At 45.9% G+C, this 22306-nt stretch overlaps 1 protein-coding gene across 5 annotated transcripts in view; it reads left to right on the forward strand.

Moving 5' to 3' along the window:
• LOC140385610 (RNA-binding Raly-like protein) overlaps positions 1–22306 on the forward strand; it is a 1446698-nt gene that overhangs the window by 1196035 nt on the left and 228357 nt on the right. The window lies entirely within an intron of this gene.

The raw sequence follows: 22306 nt of genomic DNA on the forward strand, positions 1-22306 counted from the left end.
CACATTCCTCTATCCCACCTCAGACCCTCGTATCCAACGCATCATATCCCCACCTCCCCTACCACACCTCTCCCCCGTTCAAACCCAAACACAGAACATATATCTCCCAACTTTAGAAAGGTAGAGAAGAGAACAATGTAGGAATAAGAAGAAAGGAACATCAACCATATTGGCATCAACTCAGCCCAAAATATTTACTAGTCTCCAATCCCTTTGTCCCGTAAAAGCTTGCTCTCCTATTCTGGTGTGTCCATATATATCTCCTGATTTTGGTACGTGACCTCCAGATGAGCTGTGTACAATTCCCCAAATTTCACACCTTCCTTGTGTAGGGCCACTTTAACTGTGTTAAACCCAGCCCTTCATTTGGCCAGCTCCGCACCCAAATCTGGGTAAATTCGGACCACGTTCCCTTCCCAGATGCACTTCTTCATCTGCTTCGCCTATGGTAGAATTTTCTCTCTGTCTAGGAACCTATGTAATCTCATCACCATCGCTCTTGGCTGCTCATCCACCTTCGGCTTCCTCCTCATCGGCCTGTGCACTCGGCCCACCTCGAGGGGTTGATCGAGGTCCTCTCTCCAATTAGCTTTTCAAATATTCGTGCCACATAGTCTGTGGCCTGGGAACCCTCAATCCCTTCTGGCATCCCTACTATTCCGAGATTCTGTCACCTCTCCCGATTCCCAAATCATCCACCTCCTCTTGCAGCCTCTTCTGGCTCCCAGCTACCAGGATGATCTTCACTTCCAACGAGGCCAGCCGGCCCTCATGGTCAGCCACCGACTCTTCCATCTTTTGAAGTGATGCACCCTGTGCCTTCTGTTCAACCCTCTTAACAGCTGCTCGAATCAGGTCAACCACCTTGGCCAGATCCTCCGAGGTTTCACACCTCTGTTGCAGGAATTTCGCTATTAAAAAGTTGACTAATTGTTCGGTCAACCATCGTGCTCTTAGTGCCGCCTCGGAACTCATCGCCATCTTAATCCTACTTAGAGAATGCCTGGTCCGTTTGTTGCCCCTTAATTGATGCGCTTCTTGCCCGCTAAGGTTTCAACATGCCCCACTGCTGAAGACTACTCATCCCTCACTGTTCCGCTTCTTTTCCTCTCTCATTTGCCCCGTATACAAGTATTCAGGTCCAATTAACTCTGCCTTGCGTGGGAGCCACCAAGTGCGCAACCACTTACACCATTATCGCCACTAGAAGTCCACCCCTGACCATACTTGACTACCCACCACCACCGACTATCCGCCTTGATCAGAACCAACAACGCCCCGTCAATCTACCCTCCCCCCCACAACATGACCTTATCAGTCCCCAACCTGTCTACCTTTCCTGACTCACCACATCTGTCCCCTGCCCCCCCGGCACCCTACGCACCTGCCACGCTACCCACCTACCATCTGTACCACTAACAGCCCTATCTACTTACCTCTACCACCCTACCCATTCATTCAGTCATCCATTCACATTAAATCATTCACTCACACTGGACATTTAACCTTAGCAAATGGCAGCTAGTGCCAAGAAAAGAAAAGTGGATTGGTTTGTCCTCCCCCAACCCAACACTATATTACTGCGATGGAATTCATCTTGGGACAGTACGCTCTGCATTCCAGGCCCTGCATTTCAAAGCACAGCTCAATCAAGGAACAAAAAAGATTGGTCTTTTCTGGAAAATGCTGTCCTGTGAAGTTTATTTGCATTTTTATTAAGTAATTGCAATATTAACCTTGGTGTATGTATCCTGCAAGGAGCTGCCTGTTCTTGCTTTTTAGTGAATTATTTGTTGTTGAAGACATTTTATTCCATGAAATCCCTGAAGTCACTGAGTTTTATTCAGCCATGATTTGCTTTGTATTGACTCTGCTCTGGAAATTGATTTCTGCACACTATACAAATGAAAATCTGAGGGCTCGTTACTTGTGTAGTTCAGACATGTTAGCTTATGAGCAAAGGTGAAATGAGAAATGTGCAAATTGAAACAAAAGCTCATTTAGTACCAGAAGCACATTTTGTTTAGATTGAGGTTATTAAAATAAAGAAAACCTTGCTTGATGTTTGAGACCCAATCTGAAAATTTAGTACAGAAAGGTTTTCACTTCGAGTGTATTAAAGAACATAGAACAGTGCAGCACAGGAACAAGCCCTTTGTCCCTCCAAGCCTGCGCCGATCATGATGCCTGTCTGAACTAAAACCTTCTGTACTTCCGGAGTCCGTATCCCCCTATTCATGTATTTGTCAAGATGTCTCTTAAACGTCGCTAGCATATCTGCCTCCACCACTTCCTAGTGCCCCAGTGATACTGCCCGCGGGACAGACTGGCAGTGCTAAGGCGCCCAGGTGCCAGGGTGCCACCCTTCTCTGCCCGACCACCCGAGGGTCTCCAAAGGCCCGGGGGATTCCCCCCAGGTGTCGTTACAACTGATCCACATTTGTGTGCAACAGCACTAAAAGGCGCCCTGGCAGGGTCTCCTAGGAGTGGCCAGTGAGTTCTGGGAGGCGGGTGAATCTGGCGCCCAGTAATTCATATCAGCAATTATGGTAATTGAAATATTCAGATCTGAATCCCGTCAGCAAGGGCGAGATCCAGGTCGCGCTGGGTGGAGCAACATGAGCGACGTTCCGCATCTGGCATGGAGCCCAATTTGGGGCTGGCATGCGATTCACCTGTTGCGCCCGGGTGCAACAGGGCCACTCAGTTGTGCCCTCGATCTTCCAAATGATGAAATACTTAGAGCAATTTTTTTCTTCTGTGAAATATATTAGCTACTTAGATGCACCTTTAGATTTCTGACAGTTGGAACTAAATGAAGCATGTTCTGAGTTTTACATGATCAATACTGTTTATGGGATGCACTGATTCTTATCGATCCTGCTGGCATTGCATCTGTTCCATAAGTATATCATCAAGTAATTTATTGGTATACGAACATATGAAGATGATGGGCCCATTTATCCTGTTTCAGATCATAGGGATTCCAATCTTATATATTTTATTAGGAATTTAGAGCTTGCCAGTACTGTAATAATTTTAATGTTCTCCTTCAATGCGTTGTATTTCTTTGGTGGAGGAGTGAAACAATCAGTTTCCCAGCATCCTTTATTCATTCATATTTACATAGTGTTCCTTTTCTGACCTACTGTGTCTGGTTATATTTGCAGAGACATGTGCGATTGTGAGCTAGATATGTGGAATGCAGGTTTTATCACCTTATTTTTCCCAAGATATGCAGCCTGCTGTGTGCATTCATTCTCACCATCATGATAATCTTATTTAAAACCATAATTATTTGAATTGTCATTTTACTCAATTATTTAAGGGAGAGAAATGAAGAAATTTTAGACCATTAATCTATCGCCTGTTGTGAGAAAGGTATGATAATCTATAGTCAGGTGAAAGTGTTTTGAGCACCTTGAGGAATTTGAGCTAATTATAAAGATAGATTTGCAATGGGTAAGTCATGTTTAACAAGACTAATTGGATTTTTTTTGAACAAGCAAACAAAGCAGTTGACAAGGGAATGTCTATGGATATAGTTTATACAGATTTCCAGAATGCATTTGATTAGATTTTGAATACAATACTTCCATAAAATTAAATCTTATTGAATCAAAGACAGACTATAAAGACAAGAGTGTAAGGAGAAGGGACATGGACTTGAATTGGAAGAAAATGACTGCAAGGATCAGTGCTGCTTACTTTCATCATGAATGGTTGAGTTAACAGAATAGAAAGGTTTATATCAAAGTTTACCAATTGCATGAGGATTGATAAACGGTAGAGAAAGGACTATAAAATCAAAGAGACACTGATGGATTAGTAAGTGGAAACAATTGTGACAAATGGACATCAATGTGTTGTCATCCATTTTGGACCGTAAAAGTATAGATGAGATAAAAACATAAAATGCTGGAAAAACTCAGCAAGTCTGGCAGCATTTATGGGGAGAGAAACAGAATTAATGTTCCCAGTCCAACATGACTCTGAAGAAGTCATACACACTTGAAACGTTGGCCGCGATTTAATGGAAACGTTTCTAAGTATGGTAGCGAGCGGGAATTGCCACGAGCTTCCCAACGCTCAGCCCGGCGAGGCCGTCACTGCTATAAAATGCTAATTGGCTTCACAACTCCAGGGTTCCAGGTTTGATTCCGGCTTGGGTCACTGTCTGTGCGGAGTCTGCACATCCTCCCCGTGTGTGCGTGGGTTTCCTCTGGGTGCTCCGGTTTCCTCCCACAGTCCAAAGATGTGCAGGTTAGGTGGATTGGCCATGCTAAATTGCCCTTAGTGTCCAAAATTGCCCTTTGTGTTGGGTGGGGTTACTGGGTTATGGGGATAGGGTGGAGGTGTTGACCTTGGGTTAGGGTGTTCTTTCCAAGAGCTGGTGCAGACACGATGGGCCGAATGGCCTCCTTCTGCACTGTAAATTCTATGATTAACCACGGGCTTCACGGCACAAATGACTGTCGGCATAGAGGTGAGGTTCCACTGGCCCCCATCCAGATGACCTGTCACACATGATTTGTTAATGCCATGCAGAATGACTCATACCTCCCCACTAATCACATGACCATTCAAAAGCAGGATCCTCATCCGATGGTGCCTGCCCATCCGGAGTATTCCCCTCCCAGTTCTACCTGGAGCTTATGCAGTCGATAGGGTGCAGCAATGATATTCAAGGGAGATGTCAGTGACACTCCAGCTGGTCCATAGCAGATTGAAGAGTCTACGGGCGCAGGAGATGGCGTCGGCAATGCGTGGCACCGAGGCCAACACTACCAGGGTGGCAACCGCAGTGGAGAGCCTGGCACACGATGTCAGCAGCGTGGAGGTGTCCAAGGTGTGTCTCAGTCAGTGACAGCAATGGCGGAGGTCACGACAGCATGTTCCAGTCCCTGGGGGACGTGTCCCAATCCTAGGTGAACCTGGATCAGGTGCTGTGGAGCATGTCCCAGTCACAGGTGAGCATTGCCGGGGCATTCCAGAGCATGCCCCAGTCACTGAGGAGCATAGCAGAGGACTTTATCACCGTGCTGCAGACATTGAGGAGCTGGCGCGGCTGGCACAGCCAGATAACACAGGGGCAACCTGGACTTGATCCAGCTGCCCCTCAGTCCCGAAGTGAACCCCAGGGCCCTATGGACACCGACAGGGAGGAGGGGGTACTGGCTGCAACCAGGAGCCGCCCTACAGAGTGGCGAGGGTGGCCACCAGCTCCCCCGAGGCCCACCACACTGACAAATGCGCGTCTCGAAGTCAGAACCAGAAAAACGGTGGCACGGCAAGGCATGTGCTGCCAGCAAGTGGGCTGGGGCCCTCCGGCCCCAGGGCCCCCAGAGGTCGCCTGCCAGGAGCGTTGAAGTCCATGGGTCCATGGTATAACATTTCGAGGGATAGAATGTAAAGGGGAGGAGATTTTACTATAGTTATATAATGTCCTCATCAGGTTACATTTGAAGTACTGGGCCGCAATACCTGACTAGGGTCAGAAAGACATGGTCCACAAAATTTAGAAGAATTTAATGCAGATCGGTGGATGGGTTGGAGATCAGCGGGGATGGGGTTTGGAGGTCAGCGTGGTTGGGGTGGTCAGAGGTCAGGAGGAAGGTCACGATGAGGAATCCTTGAGGGTCAAGGTGATGGGGACAAAAGGGGTATGGGGGTAGTCAGGGATACAGGGGGAGGGAAGGTGCTCCCGTGGGGGGGTTTCCAATGGTTACCCAGAAGTTAGAAGAGGTTTTTATTCTTCCGACTTTTCCAGAAAAACTATTGGTGTAATTGTGGATGAACCATCTGAAATTTGTGATTCCCGCCGTAGGACAATTTTCCAGAAGAATCTTGCACGTTTGGGCAGTTGCCATCCGAACCGTTACCTGTAAAATTCCAAGAGGGATTCCCCAGCGCTTCTTTGGAGTACACCCAAATCTGACACAAGGTGCTTGAAAGGTGTGGCCAACCGTGTCAACTTAAATTTTTTTTTTTTTAATTCTCCAATTAAGGGGCAATTTAGCGTGGCCAATCCACCTACCCTGCACATCTTTAGGATGTGGGGGTGAAATCCACGCAGGCTGGGGAGAATGTGCAAATTCTACACGGACAGTGACCCTGGGATCAAACCTGGGTCCTCAGTGCCATGAGGCAGCAGTGCTAACCATTGCACCACCGTGACAAGCCCCCACCGTGTCAACTCTGAGCACTGAATGTTAAAAGAGATATTTTGCCCTTGGAAAGAATGCAGAGTGTGGTAGTCACCACTGTTTGTATATATGACGTATATGAGAAGTAATATGGTAAGGCTCCTGTGCTACAGGTACGGGGGTAAATCCCTGCCTGCTGGCTCCGCCAGCACCTCTTAGAAGGGGGTACGCTCGACCTCGCGGTGATCAGGAAACTCGTGCCCTCGCTAACGGTAGCCTCCCGTAATGTACAAGCGTATGCCCCTGACCGCATGGCGCCCCCCTCATGGACATCGTTGACCCCACCAGCGACCACCCCCCAGCAAGCCCCACGCCTGCGCCGTGCAGCAGCCAACCAACCCCGGGGGGCACAAGTGCTATTTCTGCGGGCAGACAAAGCACCCCTGGCAGCGCTGCCCGCCGCGGAGTGCACTCTGCAAGGCCTGCGGGAAGAAAGGACATTTCGCTGCGGTGTGCCAGGCCCGGTCGATCGCCGCTGTAACCACCCACGTTGTTCCTGCACCCCCCACGTGCAACCCGTGAGTGCCGCCATTTTCGTCCCCGCAACCCACATGTGGCCCGTGGACGCCGCCATATTCCTCGCATCAGAACATGTGCGGCCCGTGGGCACTGCCATCCCCCCATCAGATCTCATGCAGCACGCGGGCGCTGCCATCTTTAACGCTGCCCACCACGTGCGCCCCGTGGACGCCGCCATCTTCGGCGCAATTTTGGACGGCGCCTCAGAACCCCTCCTCGTCGGGCACCTCATCGGGCCGCTCATCGCCCGCAACCTCCACCGACCAGCCCGGGGCCCACCAACACCAGCCGCAGCTCGCCTCCATCACGCTCGACCACTCCCGGCCACACAACCTCGCAACCGCGACAACGACGGTGAAAGTCGATGGCCACAAGACACCTTGCCTTCTCGACTTCGGGAGCATGGAGAGCTTAATTCACCCCGATACGATAAGGCGCTGCTCCCTCGCGGTGCACCCCATTACCCAACAAATCTCCCTGGCCTCCGGACCCCACCCCATGGAGATCCAGGGGTACTGCACCACCACCCTCACCGTCCTGGCTGGAAGTGTTGACAAGTCGCACAGTTAAGGACCATGTTCGCGATGTCCTGGCTGTTCCCGGGCCAGTAGACAGCCTGCCTGGCTCTGCGTCTGCACTTTTCCACACCCAGGTGGCCCTCATGGATTTGACGGAGCACCAAGCTCTGGAGACTGTGTGGAATTACAATCCAGTCCAGTTTGAGGAGGATACCATCAACCACCGTCAGGTCGTCCATTACATTGAAAAATTGAGGGCACTGCCCTTTTTGCCAGCCATTGGCTCGGTGTTGCATAGCACGCTGCAAGAGGGGGTCTTTGGCTGTCTCTTCACTGATACGAATCATCTTCTCATCAGATGCCGGGAGGGTGCTAGCACACAGCTGCCCCTGTGACTCAACCTGTGACTCAATTTGCCGGATGACGTTCAGTGGTTCACTAGGCACGATGATGGAGCGGGACATTGTATTGGCAATGATTAGCTCCTTGCCAGGCGTGCAGACCAGGTCAAAGTCATACCTTCTGAGCTTGAGGAGGATGCGCTGCAATCGAGTCGTCATGTCATTAAGATCCTTGTGGATAATGTGGATCAGGACACTGTGATCCATCTCGACTGTGAATGTCGGCAGGCCGTAGACTTGGTCGTGAAACTTGAGAATGCCAGCGAGAAGGCCCAGGCATTCCATCTCGATTTGTGCATACCTTTGTTCGGGGGGCGTCATTGCCCTTGATGCGTAGGCAACCGGTGCCCAGGATGAAGTGTCAGCGCGTTGCAGCAGGACCGCACCGATGCCATCCTGGCTCGCATCCGGCGAGATTTTTGTTTCCCTGTCTGGGTTGCAAAATGCCAATACGGGTGCAGTAGTGAGCTTGGCTTTCAGCTCCAACCACTCTGCCTGATGGGCCGCCTTCCACTCGAAGGCCGTGGACTTCTTCACTAGGTTTCGTAGGGCCGTGGTGTGTGAGGCCGTGTTTGGGATGAACTTGCCCAGAAAACTGACCGCCTTCTTGTCTTGCGGGACCTTCATGGCTGCGATGGCCTTGACCTTGTCTGTGTCGGGGCACACGCCCTGCTGAGAGATCTGGTCTCCTAGGAACTTGTGTGTCGACATGCCAAAGCAACATTTGGCCCTGTTCAGCTTCAGGCCATTGGCGTGGACACGGCGGAATACCTGCTGGAGACGGGAAACATGCTCCTCAGGGTTCGTGGACTATATGATGACGTCGTCCACGTACACACGAACCCCTTCGATGCCCTCCATCATCTGCTCCATGATGTGATGAAATATCTCCGATATCGAGACGATGCCGAACGGCATATGGTTATAGCAGTACCTGCCAAACGGTGAGTTGAAGGTGCAGAGCCTTCTGCTGGACTCATCCAGCTGGATTTGCCAGAATCCATGTGATGCTTCTAACTTGGTGAAAAACCGTGCATGTGCCATCTCACTGGTGAGTTCCTCCTGCTTCGGGATGGCGTAGTGTTTACGCATTATATTCTGGTTGAGATCCTTGGGATCAATGCAGATGCGCAAGTCTCCAGAGGGTTTTTTAACCACCGCCATCGAGCTGGCCCAGTCAGTCGGTTCGGTTACCCTGGAAATGATCCCCTGCTGCTGCAGCTCCTTGAGCTGTTCCTTCAGACGCTCCTTCAGTGGAGCCGGGACCTGGCGTGGTGCATGGACCACTGGCTTGGCATCAGGTCGCAGTAGGATCTTGTACCGATATGGCAAAGTGCCCATCCCGTCAAACACATCTGGATACTGAGCGAGGATATCGTCAATGCCAGCTTGAAGATCCACGTTGGAGGATGTCGTTGAATAAACCCGCTGCACCAGGTTTAGCTTTTTGCAGGCACGTGCGCCCAGTAGGGATGCCCTGTCCGGCTTGACAATGTCAAACCTTAGCCGTGCATGGGTACTCCGGTTGGAGACGAGTAGATGGCAGGACCCCAGTGCCGTGATGGCATTACCGTTATAGTCCAGGAGCTGCCAGGCTGCCAGAAGGACCTTGAGGGGCTTCTTGATGCGTTTGAAGTCTGTCTGTGAGAGGAGGTTGGCAGAAGCACCGGTGTCCAGCTTGAACTGAATGGAGCAGCGGTTGACCTGCATCACCGCACGCCATCCGTCCTCCGAATCCACAGCGAGGATGGACTGAATGCGAGATGAGTTAGGTGTGGCATGTTGACATGTGGTAATGATGCCCACTCGATAAGCAGAGTCAAGGCACTCGTCCTCTGGATCCGTTGTACTGCCAGGATCAGAATCTTATAATCGTCGTTGCACATACTGGACACACCGTCGTCGGAATTGGGAGCGCTGGCCTCTGACTGGTAGTGCAGACCTGCACAAGGCTGCATAGTGTCCAGGCTTCCCGCAGTTTAAACATCGCCTGCCTCTTGTTCGGCAGTGTCCCTTTAAGTCAGCGTTGCCACAGTTCGGGCATGTCATGATGTCGGCGTCGTGACGCGGTGTACGTCATCGCACATGCACAGTGCAGTCAGCAGACGTCTGCACCTGCACAGTGTGTGTGTCAGCCGCTTTGTTATCCCGTTCGCATCGCACATGCGTGGGGCTCCGGGAAAAACGCGCGAGATGGCCGCTGTCTTCAATGCTGAGGTGCAGCATCCGGGAGATGGCCTGCACACTCACTGCCTCGTGGGAGGCAAGTTTCTCATTTTCAGCTGACTTGTATTGGGAATACCGATTTTTTTGCGTGATCATGCACTGTACATGTTTCAATCACGACTGGCAGGGTCATATGCTTGATTTTTAAGAGCTGCTCTCTCAGAGGATCAGAGTGAACTCCAAACACGATTTGGTCGCTGATAATGGAGTCAGCAATATCACCACAGTTTCAGGACAGCGCTAGCAGGCGGAGGCTAGTTAAGAAGGCATTGAAAGATTCATCTTTACCTTGAAGACGTTGTTTGAATATGTAGCGCTCGAAGATTTCATTGGTGTCCACTTCACAGTGACTATCGAACTTGTCCGGGATGGTCTGAAACTTTGTCTTGTCCTGGCATTCGGTGAAGTTAAACGAGTTGAAGAGTTTGATGGCTTGATCACCCACTGTTGAGAGGAGAAGCGCAATCTTTCTTGCATCAGACGCACCCACGAGGTCTGAAGCTTCGATGTACAGCAGAAACCTTTGCTTGAATGTCCGCCAGTTGGCACTGAGATTGCTGGAGGTTCTGAGCTGGTGAGGAGCCTGAATCTTCTCCATGGTGCCGGGATACATTTGCTGGTCATCACGGAATGGACTGAGGTAAGCCACCTTAAATTAGTAGTCTCCTTGTATCATGTCATGTTAGGTACACTGGTCTAACACTGGCTTCAACTGGATGCAGCTTAGATCAGAAAGATATCCCAGACCTTGAAGTTAGTTCAATCAAGTTTATTGAACTAATAACACAGTTAGCACAGTTCTCTGTGAGTTTGACTCTCTGCTAACTTAAGTGTGGTTTCTGTCTGACTGAACCAGACTAGCTCTTAGCCATGTTGTGGAGGTGTGAGATTGTAACAACACCCTTGACTGACTCTCTAGATGTTCATCAGTGGAAAGAGGCAGAGTGTGAGTGCCTCGTGTCTTTTATAGTCAGATCCCACCCCTGAGTGTCCTGCCTGCTTATTGGTCATGTCCTGTTCTCTATGTCTATTAGCTGTTCGTCTGTATATCAATATGTATATCATGACACTCCTGTTGTATGTTTCTGTGTCAGTGGCCTATTCCTACCCCCTACCACTTTGAGGTTGTGACATCCATTATGATTGACAGTTTTGTTTAATTGTAAAAGCACTCTTATTTTCTCTCTGTACCAGTTAACCGGAAAGGAAAGAGAAGACTATATCTGGCTGGAAGTCTAGGCTCGTTGCCAGTTCTTGTTGTGCTGCTCCTCTGTATGTGCTAAGAGCTTGTAAGATGTCCCGTGGTAAGCTGATCTAATGTAGAACTTGTCATCACAGAGGCGTGACCTCAATTACAGAGAAGGGCAAGGATTTCAGAACTTGTACTGTTTTGTAAATGCACACTGTGAAATATTGCAGTCCAGCTAAACCTGCTGTACCTGCTCTTGCCTACATTTGATACCTCTTAAAATTAATAAGCTTCAGTCTGAGGCACCTGGTCTGTCAATGTGATGGTTGCTCTTAAACTGACGTCAAAAGTATTAATCTCTTATATTTCCAGGGGAAACAACAATAGCAAAAATGTTTCTTATTGACTACATCCTGATTTCCCAATTGCTTTTGCGCATAAAGGTATACAATGGCGAGGGGCGTGATTTAACCACTCTATTGCACCCAGCGTGGATATATACATAAGAACATAAGAACTAGGAACAGGAGTAGGCCATCTGGCCCCTTGAGCCTGCTCCACCAGTCAATGAGATAATGGCTGATCTTTTGTGGACTCAGCTCCACTTTCCGGTGCGAACACCATAACCCTTAATCCCTTTATTCTTCAAAAAACTATCTATCTTTATCTTAAAAACATTTAATGAAGGAGCCTCTACTGCTTCACTGGGCAAGGAATTCCATAGATTCACAACCCTTTGGGTGAAGAAGTTCCTCCTAAGCTCAGTCCTAAATCTACTTCCCCTTATTTTGAGGCTATGCCCCCTAGTTCTGCTTTCACCCGCCAGTGGAAACATCCTGCCCGCATCTATCCTATCTATTCCCTTCATAATTTTATATGTTTCTATAAGATCCCCCCTCATCCTTCTAAATTCCAACGAGTACAGTCCCAACCTCTCCTCGTAATCCAACCCCTTCAGCTCTGGGATTAACCTAGTGAATCTCCTCTGCACACCCTCCAGCGGTAGTATGTCCTTTCTCTGGTAAGGAGACCAAAACTGAACACAATACTCCAGGTGTGGCCTCACTAACACGTTATACAATTGCAGCATAACCTCCCTAGTCTTAAACTCCATCCCTCTAGCAATGAAGGACAAAACTACATTTGCCTTCTTAATCACCTGTTGCACCTGTAAACCAACTTTTTGCAACTCATGCACCAACACACCCAGGTCTCTCTGCACAGCAGCATGTTTTAATATTTTATCATTTAAATAATAATCCCTTTTGCTGTTATTCCTACCAAAATGGATAACCTCACATTTGTCAACATTCCATCTGCCAGACCCTAGCCCATTCACTTAACCTATCCAAATCCCTCTGCAGACTTCCGGTATCCTCTGCTTTCCCACTCATTTTAGTGTCCTCTGCAAACTTGGACACATTGCACTTGGTTCCCAACTCCAAATCATCTATGTAAATTGTGAACAATTGCGGGCCCAAAACTGATCCCTGAGGGACACCACGAGCTACTAATTGCCAACCAGAGAAAACCATTAATCCCCACTCTTTGCTTTCTATTAATTAACCAATCTTCTATCCATGCTACTACTTTACCCTTAATGCCATGCACCTTTATCTTATGCAGCAACCTTTTGTGTGGTACCTTGTCAAAAGCTTTCTGGAAATCCAGATATACCACATCCATTGGCTCCCCGTTATCTACTGCACTGGTAATGTCCTCAAAAAATTCCACTAAATTAGTTAGGCACAACCTGCCCTTTATGACCCCATGCTGCGTCTGCCCAATGGGATAATTTCCATCCAAATGCGTCGCTATTTCTTCCTTGATGATAGGTCCCAACATCTTCCCTACTACCGAAGTTAAGCTCACTGGCCTATAATTACCTGCTTTCTGCCTACCTCCTTTTTTAAACAGTGTTGTCATATTTGCTCATTTCCAATCTGCCGGGACCACTCCAGAGTCTAGTGAATTTTGGTAAATTATCATTAGTGCATTTGCAATTTCCCTAGCCATCTCTTTTAGCACTCTGGGATGCATTCCATCAGGGCCAGGAGACTTGTCTACCTTTAGTCCCATTAGCTTGCCCATCACTACCTCCTAAGTGATAACAATGATCTCATGGTCCTCAGCTATCATAGCCTCATTTCCATCAGTCACTGGCATGTTATTTGTGTCTTCCACTGTGAAGACACATTATTAAATCTCCCTTATCATCCTCTAAAGGACCAATATTTACCTTAGCCACTCTTTTTTGTTTTATATATTTGTAGAAACTTTTACTATCTGTTTTTATATTCTGAGCAAGTTTACTCTCACAATCTATCTTACTCTTCTTTGCTGGTGCGCGACATTGATCCAAATGGGCCACCTGATGACACCATTGAAAATATGGACGTGCCAGTTAAATTGCGGAAAAGACAAAATCGAGATCTGCGCCGGGCACAAATCAGTTTGCTAACTAACCGGCCCAATCCTGATGGAGAGTTCTGGATCACGGCAAAATATGGCGAGCATAACATTAACCTCAATTAGCACCAAATTCCATCTCATTAGTGAGATTGAAGTCGAATGTAATGGTCTCCCGCGAATGAATTGACTCCCCAGCGAAATATCAAGTGGGTGTCGTTTCGTACTCCTTTTTAAAAACGTGAAGCTGGTGCAATGGCTGCTGGGGGGATCTGAGGTGGTGAGTGGCCATTTTTATCATACGTGAGGCCTTCAAGCTATCTTTAAATATTGTGGGTACCCATAACAATGGCAACTACAGCTGCTGCCTATCGTACAAAACACTTCCTGGAGAGAACCCTGTTATAGGTTATATGCTGAAGTTCACTTTAACTCCCTCTGACTGTGAATATCCTCTCGCTTCACATCTGAAGGCTGTGCTAATAATTAGTTGAGAGCACTTCACAGATGCAGGTTGTGTTTGCTGCTTGCTCTACTGGTGGCTGCAAATGCCTGGAGGCTGCTGAAGCCAGAAAGAAGGACAATTTGTTCAAAGATACCTGGGTCCTGGAACACTGGACTCAGGGAAACGTACGAGTCCAGAATGCAATCCGGTTTGACGCACGAAGGAGCTGCGGGACCTGGTGCGTGACATTGATCCAAATGGGCCACCTGATGACGCCATTGAAGAAATGCTTTCGCAGGTTGCTGACACTTTTGTTCTGGTGTGTAACTGGCATGTCACTGCAGGTTAAACACGCCGGAAGTGAAGGATGTCCAACTGCACCTTCAGCATTGAGCAGCGTGGGCGTGGAGGGCCTCCACAGCTGTGGCTCTTGGACAGAGAATAGCACTGATACATGGAACAAATTACACAAAGGGCAAAGCTATATCGGCTAATTTTCATTAAAAAAACAAATAAAGGGCAGCACAGTGGGGCAGTGGTTAGCACTGGGACTATGCCGCTGAGGACCCAAGTTCGAATCCCAGCCTTGGGTCGCTGTCCATGTGGAGTTTGCACATTCTCCCCGTGTCTGCCTGGGTTTCGCCCCCACAACCCAAAGATGTGCTGGTTAGGTGGATTGGTCACACTAAATTGCCCCTTAATTGGAAAAAAAAGTACACAATATCACTTCTCGCAGGTTCCTGAAAAGAAACGGAAGATAAGCGTGAGAATGTGTCATGTCCAGAACTTTGTCACAGAAATAATCTTTCCATCACATAAATGTGTTATTCACTCATTGTGCCTGACTCCGGGACAGGTGAAGAGAGGCTGAACGTACCCTGAATGATCAATGACAATACATTGCTTCATTGGCATATTTCAGGAAATGATACATAACATGCTGCAACTTATTTTGAGTAGTATTGTTGTTGACTGCTTAAGACATTTGTATTAAGCTCCTCCACTACTTCAATAGGATGACCATCATTCTTTGTTTTTGAAAACGGGAATCATTTAAAGATTGTACAGAAAGAAGAAGTTTGTGATTTTATTTAAATGCTGATTCTACAATTACACAAAAATATTAATGTATTGAACATTTTACGAACATATGTAAGACCAAAGACTATAAAATGTAGGAAATGAAATAGGCCATTCGGCCCATGGAGTATGCTACGTCATTCAATGAGATCATGACTAATCTGATACGATAATCCACAACTCCACTTTCTTACCTTATCCCATAACCCTTGATTCCCTCACTGAATCAAAATCTGTTTATCCCAGCCTTGAATATACTTAACCACCCAGCCTGTACAGCCCTCTATGGTAAATTCCACAGTTTCATTCCCCTCTGTAAGAAACCATTTCTCCTCACCTGTATCTGAAATGGGCGACCCTTACTCCGAGATTATACCCTCTGGTCCATGACTCTCTCACAAGGGGAAACAAATTCTCAGCATCTAGCCTGTCAAGCCCCTTGAGAATCCTTTATGTCTCAATAAGGTCATCTCATTCTTCTAAACTCTAATGAGTTCAGGCCCAATCTACTCAACCTCACCTCATAAGAAAATTCCTCCATACCCGGAATCAATTTAGCGAACCTTCTCTGGACTGCCTCTAATGCCAGTATATCTTTCCTTGTAACTAGGAACCGGTTTAGCTCAATTGGCTACACAGCTGATTCATGATGCAAAGCGAGGCCAGCAGCGTGGGTTCAATCCCCATAACAGCTCAGATTATTCATGAAGGCCCCACCTTCTCAATCTTGCCCCTTACCTGAGGTACGGTGACCCTCAGGTTAAATCACCGCCAGTCAGCTCTTCCCCTCAAAGGGAAAAGCAGCCTATGGTCATCTAAGACTATGGTGGGCATAAAATCTTTTCTTAGATATGGGGACCAAAACTGTTCACAGTAATCCAGGTGTGGTCTTGTATAGTTTTAGCAAGACTTCCCTATTATTGTACTCCATTCCCTTTGCAATAAAGGCCAACATTCCATTTGCCTTCCCTGTTACCTGCTGAAGCTCCATGCCAGCTTTTTATGCACGAAGATCCCCAAATCTCTCGGTGCTGCAGTTCTGCAGTCTTTCACCATTTAAATAATATTCAGCTCCTTTATCCTTCCTACCAAAGTGCATAACTTCACATTTCTCTTCATTATATTCCATCTGCCAAGTTTTTGCCCACTCTTGTCTACTCTGTGTGTCATCCTCTCTACTTGCTTTCACACCAATTGTGTCATCCGCAAACTTAGCAATAGTGCGTTCACTTCCCTCATCCAGGACATTAATATATATTTTAAATAATTATTGCCTCTGTGTCTCTGCATTAGTTTCAGGTTGCCATTGTGAAAATGTCCCTCTTACCTCAATTCTGTCTTCTATCAGTTAGCCCATTCTTTATATTTAATACTTAATAGAATTCTCTGGAACTGTTCTTATATTGCCTTCATGGGGCAATGCCTTCCTTCTGTCATGGCTTAAAAGATTAAATGATGTGGAGATGCCGGCGTTGGACTGGGGTGAGCACAGTACGAAGTCTTACAACACCAGGTTAAAGTCCAACAGGTTTGTTTCGATGTCACTAGCTTTCGGAGCACTGCTCCTTCCTCAGGTGAATCACCTGAGGAAGGAGCAGCACTCCGAAAGCTAGTGACATCGAAACAAACCTGTTGGACTTTAACCTGGTGTTGTAAGACTTCGTACTGTAAAAGATTAAAAGTAAGCTATTCAACCAAACATTCCACTCAGCAGGGTTTTCCAGCTTTGCACATGAACACAGTGCATGCTGTAAAGCTAGGTAACTCCTGAAACATGGGGAGGAATTCTCCGGCTGCATCCGCCCAGTGAACGGAGGAGAATCATGCCCAAGGTCATTGGACTTCTCCATTGTCCGCGGCTCGCCTGCGGCGTTCTTGCAGCGGGCAGGATGGAAGATTCCAGCCCACTGAGTTGAACCCTTCACCAGTAGGCCAAGGGATGATTTTAACTCCAATTAGCAAATACACAGTTAAAATCTACCAGATTATCTACTGGATAATTTAGCTCTCGAAACAATAATAGGAGCCTCAAAAAAGGGATTTGGAGTAGTGCGCAAAGGAGAAAAACAATTCTTGGGATTTGACAAAAGGGAGCGGGACTAACTGGATTCCTCTTCAGTTAGAAAGAGTGAGTACAGATATGATGAGCAGAAGGATCTGCCTCTGTACTGTATTATTAGTGTTATTGTTACATCCCTCATTCAGCTCTTACCTTGTGGATTTTCCTCAACAATTCACTCAAAGGAAGCTGGCACGGTCCTTCCTTAAAACTCCTCTCTGGTCAGTGTCATCATCAATTTGGGCATCCCAGAGTTACCTATGTGGAACTTTGGCTCATCATGGGCATCGTTCTGTGGGATTTGCTGTTCTGTCAGTGAGAATGGATGACAACTTGACATTACTGGAATTTCATGTAATCTGAGTTTGACTTCTCACGATTTCAAGGTACGCTGATTAAGCCAGGGAAGTCTTGTTTGAATGCTGTGAACAACACCTATTTGTTGGTCATTCTGCCTGAAAGTGGGGTGGTCAGAGGATAAAGTCATATGTATGCATTCTAGTAGTGGAGAGTTTTAAATGCCCTAAAACTAGACTGACAGCAGCAGATCATATTTCTGTCGGATGAAATCACAAATTCTGTTTTCACAAAAATGTAAGTAGCTGTAATATTTCCCACTTTTATATTATAGGAAGACGGGGCACATTTTTATTTTTCAGCAACACAATTGGAACTGTACAGTTTCTTCCTCCCACTTCCTGGTTTGAACCTGGAAACACTGAAAGTAATTATTAGACACTCTTCTCCCTCCTAGGATCTTTCAATGTCTCAGTTCTCCATTTAACAAGGCATTGACCAATGGAATTATCAGTGGAAATGGCATTCTAGAATTCCATACTAAAAACAGGAAGTGGTGGAGTAACTCAGCAGGTCTGGCAACATTTATGAAGAAAGAAACCATTAATGCCTATTTGTTATTTTTTTTCTAGAATTCCAGGTTTGAGACAATTTTTGATTTTCCAAGTTATACTTATAATAATGATCTTTAGTGTCAGAAGTAGGCTTACATTAACACTGCAATGAAGTCACTGCAAAAGCCCTTCGTCCCACACTCCGGCGCCTGTTCAGAGAATTCGAGGAGAATTCAGAATGTCCAAATTACCTAACAGGTCGTCTTTCGGGACTTGTGGGAGGAATCCGGAGCACCGGGAGGAAACCCACCCAAATGCAGGGAGAACGTGCAGACTCCGTGCAGTTAGTGACCCAAGCCGTGAACGGTTCTGCCTAACTTTATGACTTGTGATTCATCGTTTTATGCCTTAGTAAGTTGTTTGTGCATTGACTCCATTACTTTTTGACCCTGTTTCTCTTTTGAGGAGTTGTGTTAACTACTTTTGTCCACAATGGTAATGCTTGACCATCTGAAATGAATTGTTCTTTCTAAAATAGTCATTTGAATTGCAGAGTAAATCTAATAGTAATAATGCTGGGAATATGGTTTGGAACACTGTTGTGGTTAATATCTAATGAAAGATTATACACATAACCAATAACTGCCTTTTGAAGTATAGACCAATGAATGAAACTTCTGAAAATATTTCAGAGCAAGCAAAATTGTGAAGTACTAAAGTTACACTTGGAATAAAAGGGGTTATGGCCAGGAATAAAAGAAGATGGTGATTTTGTGGAGAAACCTCTCAAACGTTGTTAGATTGGGCACGGTGCTGGAAGACTGATTGTGTCTTTCAAACTGCAGCTCTTCGTCCCTCAAATTTATCTTTTAAATCCATAACATTGAATCAGTCTAATGTTAATAAATGTTGTCACAATTGGAAACTGCAAAACACATTCAAACATTGTGCACTTGTCTGACAATTTTGAACTGTTTAATGACCAATTGCAGTGTATTTTGTTATTTAAGCATTGTTTGAGGTTTTTTTGGTAGTTTCCAGTTGTAACAGCATTCAACAAACTGATCAGTTTTAGTTTATTTGTTTGGTTATAAATAATAAAATAAATGCCAGATATATTGTATGAGTTATCAATCAGCTGGACATTGATTACTTTAGTTTCTAATAACTCTGTCTGGCTTAGACATAGTTTGAAAAATATTTTTCATTATATGAGCATTCTTGATGTTTGCTTTACATACCTGAAGAAGAGCTTGTATTTACATCATGTCCACCTCAGGACATTTCCAAGTGCCAGTCAATGAAGCATTTTGAAGTGTAGTCACTATTGTTATGCAGGGAAACATGGCAGTCAGTTTTCATATAAAGAGTTCCCTAGAAACAGAAATGAGGGAAATGACTAAATGATATGCTTAAGTGACGTTGTTTGAGGGATAAATATTAACTGGGGCATTTGAAGAATGCTTCTCCCTGACTAGTGAGACCTGAGGATAGAAGGTGTTTCGATGTAATGTCTCATCCCAAATTGCAGCATTTAATAGAGGAAAATATTCATTTTGTTGAACTGTTAGTGAATATTTTATTTATTACTTCTCTAACTTTGTTAGAGGTGACCTAAACCAATATAAATAACTCTCTTACTGGGGAAGTAGGTACTTTTAAATATCGATATTTTGGAAACTGCTGGTATGTGAGTAAACACTATTGTAACTTCAGACCTCCAGATTGGATTTTCACTCACCAATCTCAAATCCTTTTTGAAAATTCTTGTGCTGGAATTTGTTTATTTAACAGACTGTCTAACTTGAGTACTATTTAACAATACACTACACTCTTAATTTTAAATCCTGTGAAGTTTACTTAATTTCTGGGTGTTTCTCTGGTTGGCAACCTGTAACTAGTGGGGTCCCTCAAGGATCAGTGTTGGGCCCGCAGTTGTTCACAATTTACATAGACGATTTGGAGTTGGGGACCAAGTGCAATGTGTCAAAGTTTGCAGACGACACTCGGATGAGTGGTAAAGCAAAAAGTGCAGAGGATACCGGAAGTCTGCAGAAGGATTTGGATAGGTTAGGTGAATGGGCTAGGGTCTGGCAGATGGAATTCAATGTTGCCAAGTGTGAGGCTATCCATTTTGGGAGGAATAACAGCAGAATGGATTATTATTTAAACGGTAAGATGTTAAAACATGCTGCTGTGCAGAGGGACCTGGGTGTGCTGGTGCACGAGTCGCAAAAGGTTGGTGTGCAGGTGCAACAGGTGATTAAGAAGGCTAATCGAGTTTTGTCTTTCATTGCTAGAGGGATGGAGTTCAAGACTAGTGAGGTTATGCTGCAATTGTATAGGGTGTTGGTGAGGCCGCATCTGGAGTATTGTGTTCAGTTTTAGTCTCCTTACCTGAGAAAGGACATATTGGCACTGGAGGGAGTGCAGAGGAGATTCACTAGGTTGATCCCAGAGTTGAGGGGATTAGATTATGATGAGAGGTTGAGTAGACTGGGACTGTACTCATTGGAGTTTAGAAGGATGCGGGGGGATCTTATTGAGACATATAAAATTATGAAGGGAATAGATAGGATAGATGCGGGCAGGTTGTTTCCACTGGTCGGGGAAAGCAGAACTAGGGGGCATAGCTCAAAATAAGGGAAGTAGATTTAGGACGGAGTGTAGGAGGAACTTCTTCACCCAAAGGGTTGTGAATCTCTGGAATTCCTTGCCCAATGAAGCAGTTGAGGCTCCTTCTTTAAACGTTTTTAAGAAAAAGATAGATACCTTTCTAAAGAATAAAGGGATTCGGGGATATGGTGTACGGGCCGGAGAGTGGAGCTGAGTCCACAAAGATCAGCCATGATCTCATTAAATGGCGGAGCAGGCTCGAGGGGCCAGATGGTCTACTCCTGTTCCTAGTTCTTATGTTCTTATGTTAAATGCACATTCCCAGACTTCCCAACTGCCAGCAGATGCCCCTTGGTTGTCCAGTTTTCTGTGGGAGGCGCCTCCAGAAAGTTTTGAGCATAGCTTTCCATTGCTGTCTGGAACCCTGAATTAAATATATGCCATCACCGATAGCAAAGCAAAATATTTACTTGTGCAATAGAAAAGTGATATTGGAACAATCTAAAGTATACCAAAAACAGTGCATCAATCCTTTTCCTTTTGATTATCCAATATATTCTTCAAACAAAAGTGTAAACTTCCTGGAAATCTAAATCAAAAATAGAACACGTCAGAAATGCACAGAAGAATCCTTCAGACCTAAAAACATTTTTATCAGAGTTGATTAAAAATAATGGAGAAGCTGACTGAGGGTCGAATTTCCTCTGGGTTGGGTACAGTAAGTTCTGGTAACATTCCTGAAAACAGAACTTTAAGTGAAACAACTTTAAATGAGTCATAGGTTCCTATAGGTTTCAATGTTAAAGTCTGAGGTCAGTTCCTTCAGGCATTTCTCACCTAGAAAAAGCAATGTATAACTTGAAATAACATACCATACATGTATACCACGATGAATTTTTTGTTAAAGTAACTTGCAAAATAAGATACATTAAATATAAAAGAAATATAATACATATTGTAAAAAAAAATGCTTCACCATACGAGTGCCTGTGCTGTACAGTACTTTTAGAGTGACCAGATTCCATCTAGTGGCAATGGTTGGTCGGTGCATTTATCATCTGAAGTCCCAGGACAACTTGCACATTTGCCACTAGGTGGAGCTAGGTAAGGTAAGGTCGACATAGTCCCAGATGACCGTAGGCTGCTTACCCCTTTGAAGGAGATAGCTGACTGATGATGATGTAACCTTATGATCACCAGGCGAGGGGCAATGTTGAGAAGGCAGACCTTTGGAGCCGAGACTTCAGTGGGAGCTCAGCACCAACAAAGCCAGGAGGGGCGGCCACAGCAGAGTGAGCAGCCAGGCGAAGAACAGCAGACCCCAAGCCCTAAGGCAAGAAGAGAGGGTGGAGGCAAGGCCCAGGAGCAAGTGGGGCAGTGGGGGGAAGGGGCATGAAGGCAAGAGTGAAACATTTTGACAAAGGTTTGTGAGCAGGAAGGTCACAGAAGAGGCTGTCTATGGCAAATGGCACTAAAATGAAACTAGCATGTTCAATGGATATACTGACACTATTTTATTAGTTACTTTAAAAGAAGACAACATTGAGTGAAGGAGCAGTAAATGATGACCTACTGTCCGCGAGTTGGCCAATTTTGGGTGTGTATGGGTGTGACGGGTGTTACCTTGAGTCAGGCCCACTACCCTTGGAATCAGTGCAAAGACACCACAGGGTGTGTGCTGACAGGCCTCTCACTGTGAGAATACTAGGTTATGGACACTGGCATGCAGAAATATAACAATAATGATAACATTGAGGTTTTAGTTGACATCTTTGAAATTGCAAGCA

This window comes from Scyliorhinus torazame, chromosome 11, assembly GCF_047496885.1.
Source record: "Scyliorhinus torazame isolate Kashiwa2021f chromosome 11, sScyTor2.1, whole genome shotgun sequence".
Classification (NCBI taxonomy): Eukaryota; Metazoa; Chordata; class Chondrichthyes; order Carcharhiniformes; family Scyliorhinidae; genus Scyliorhinus; species Scyliorhinus torazame.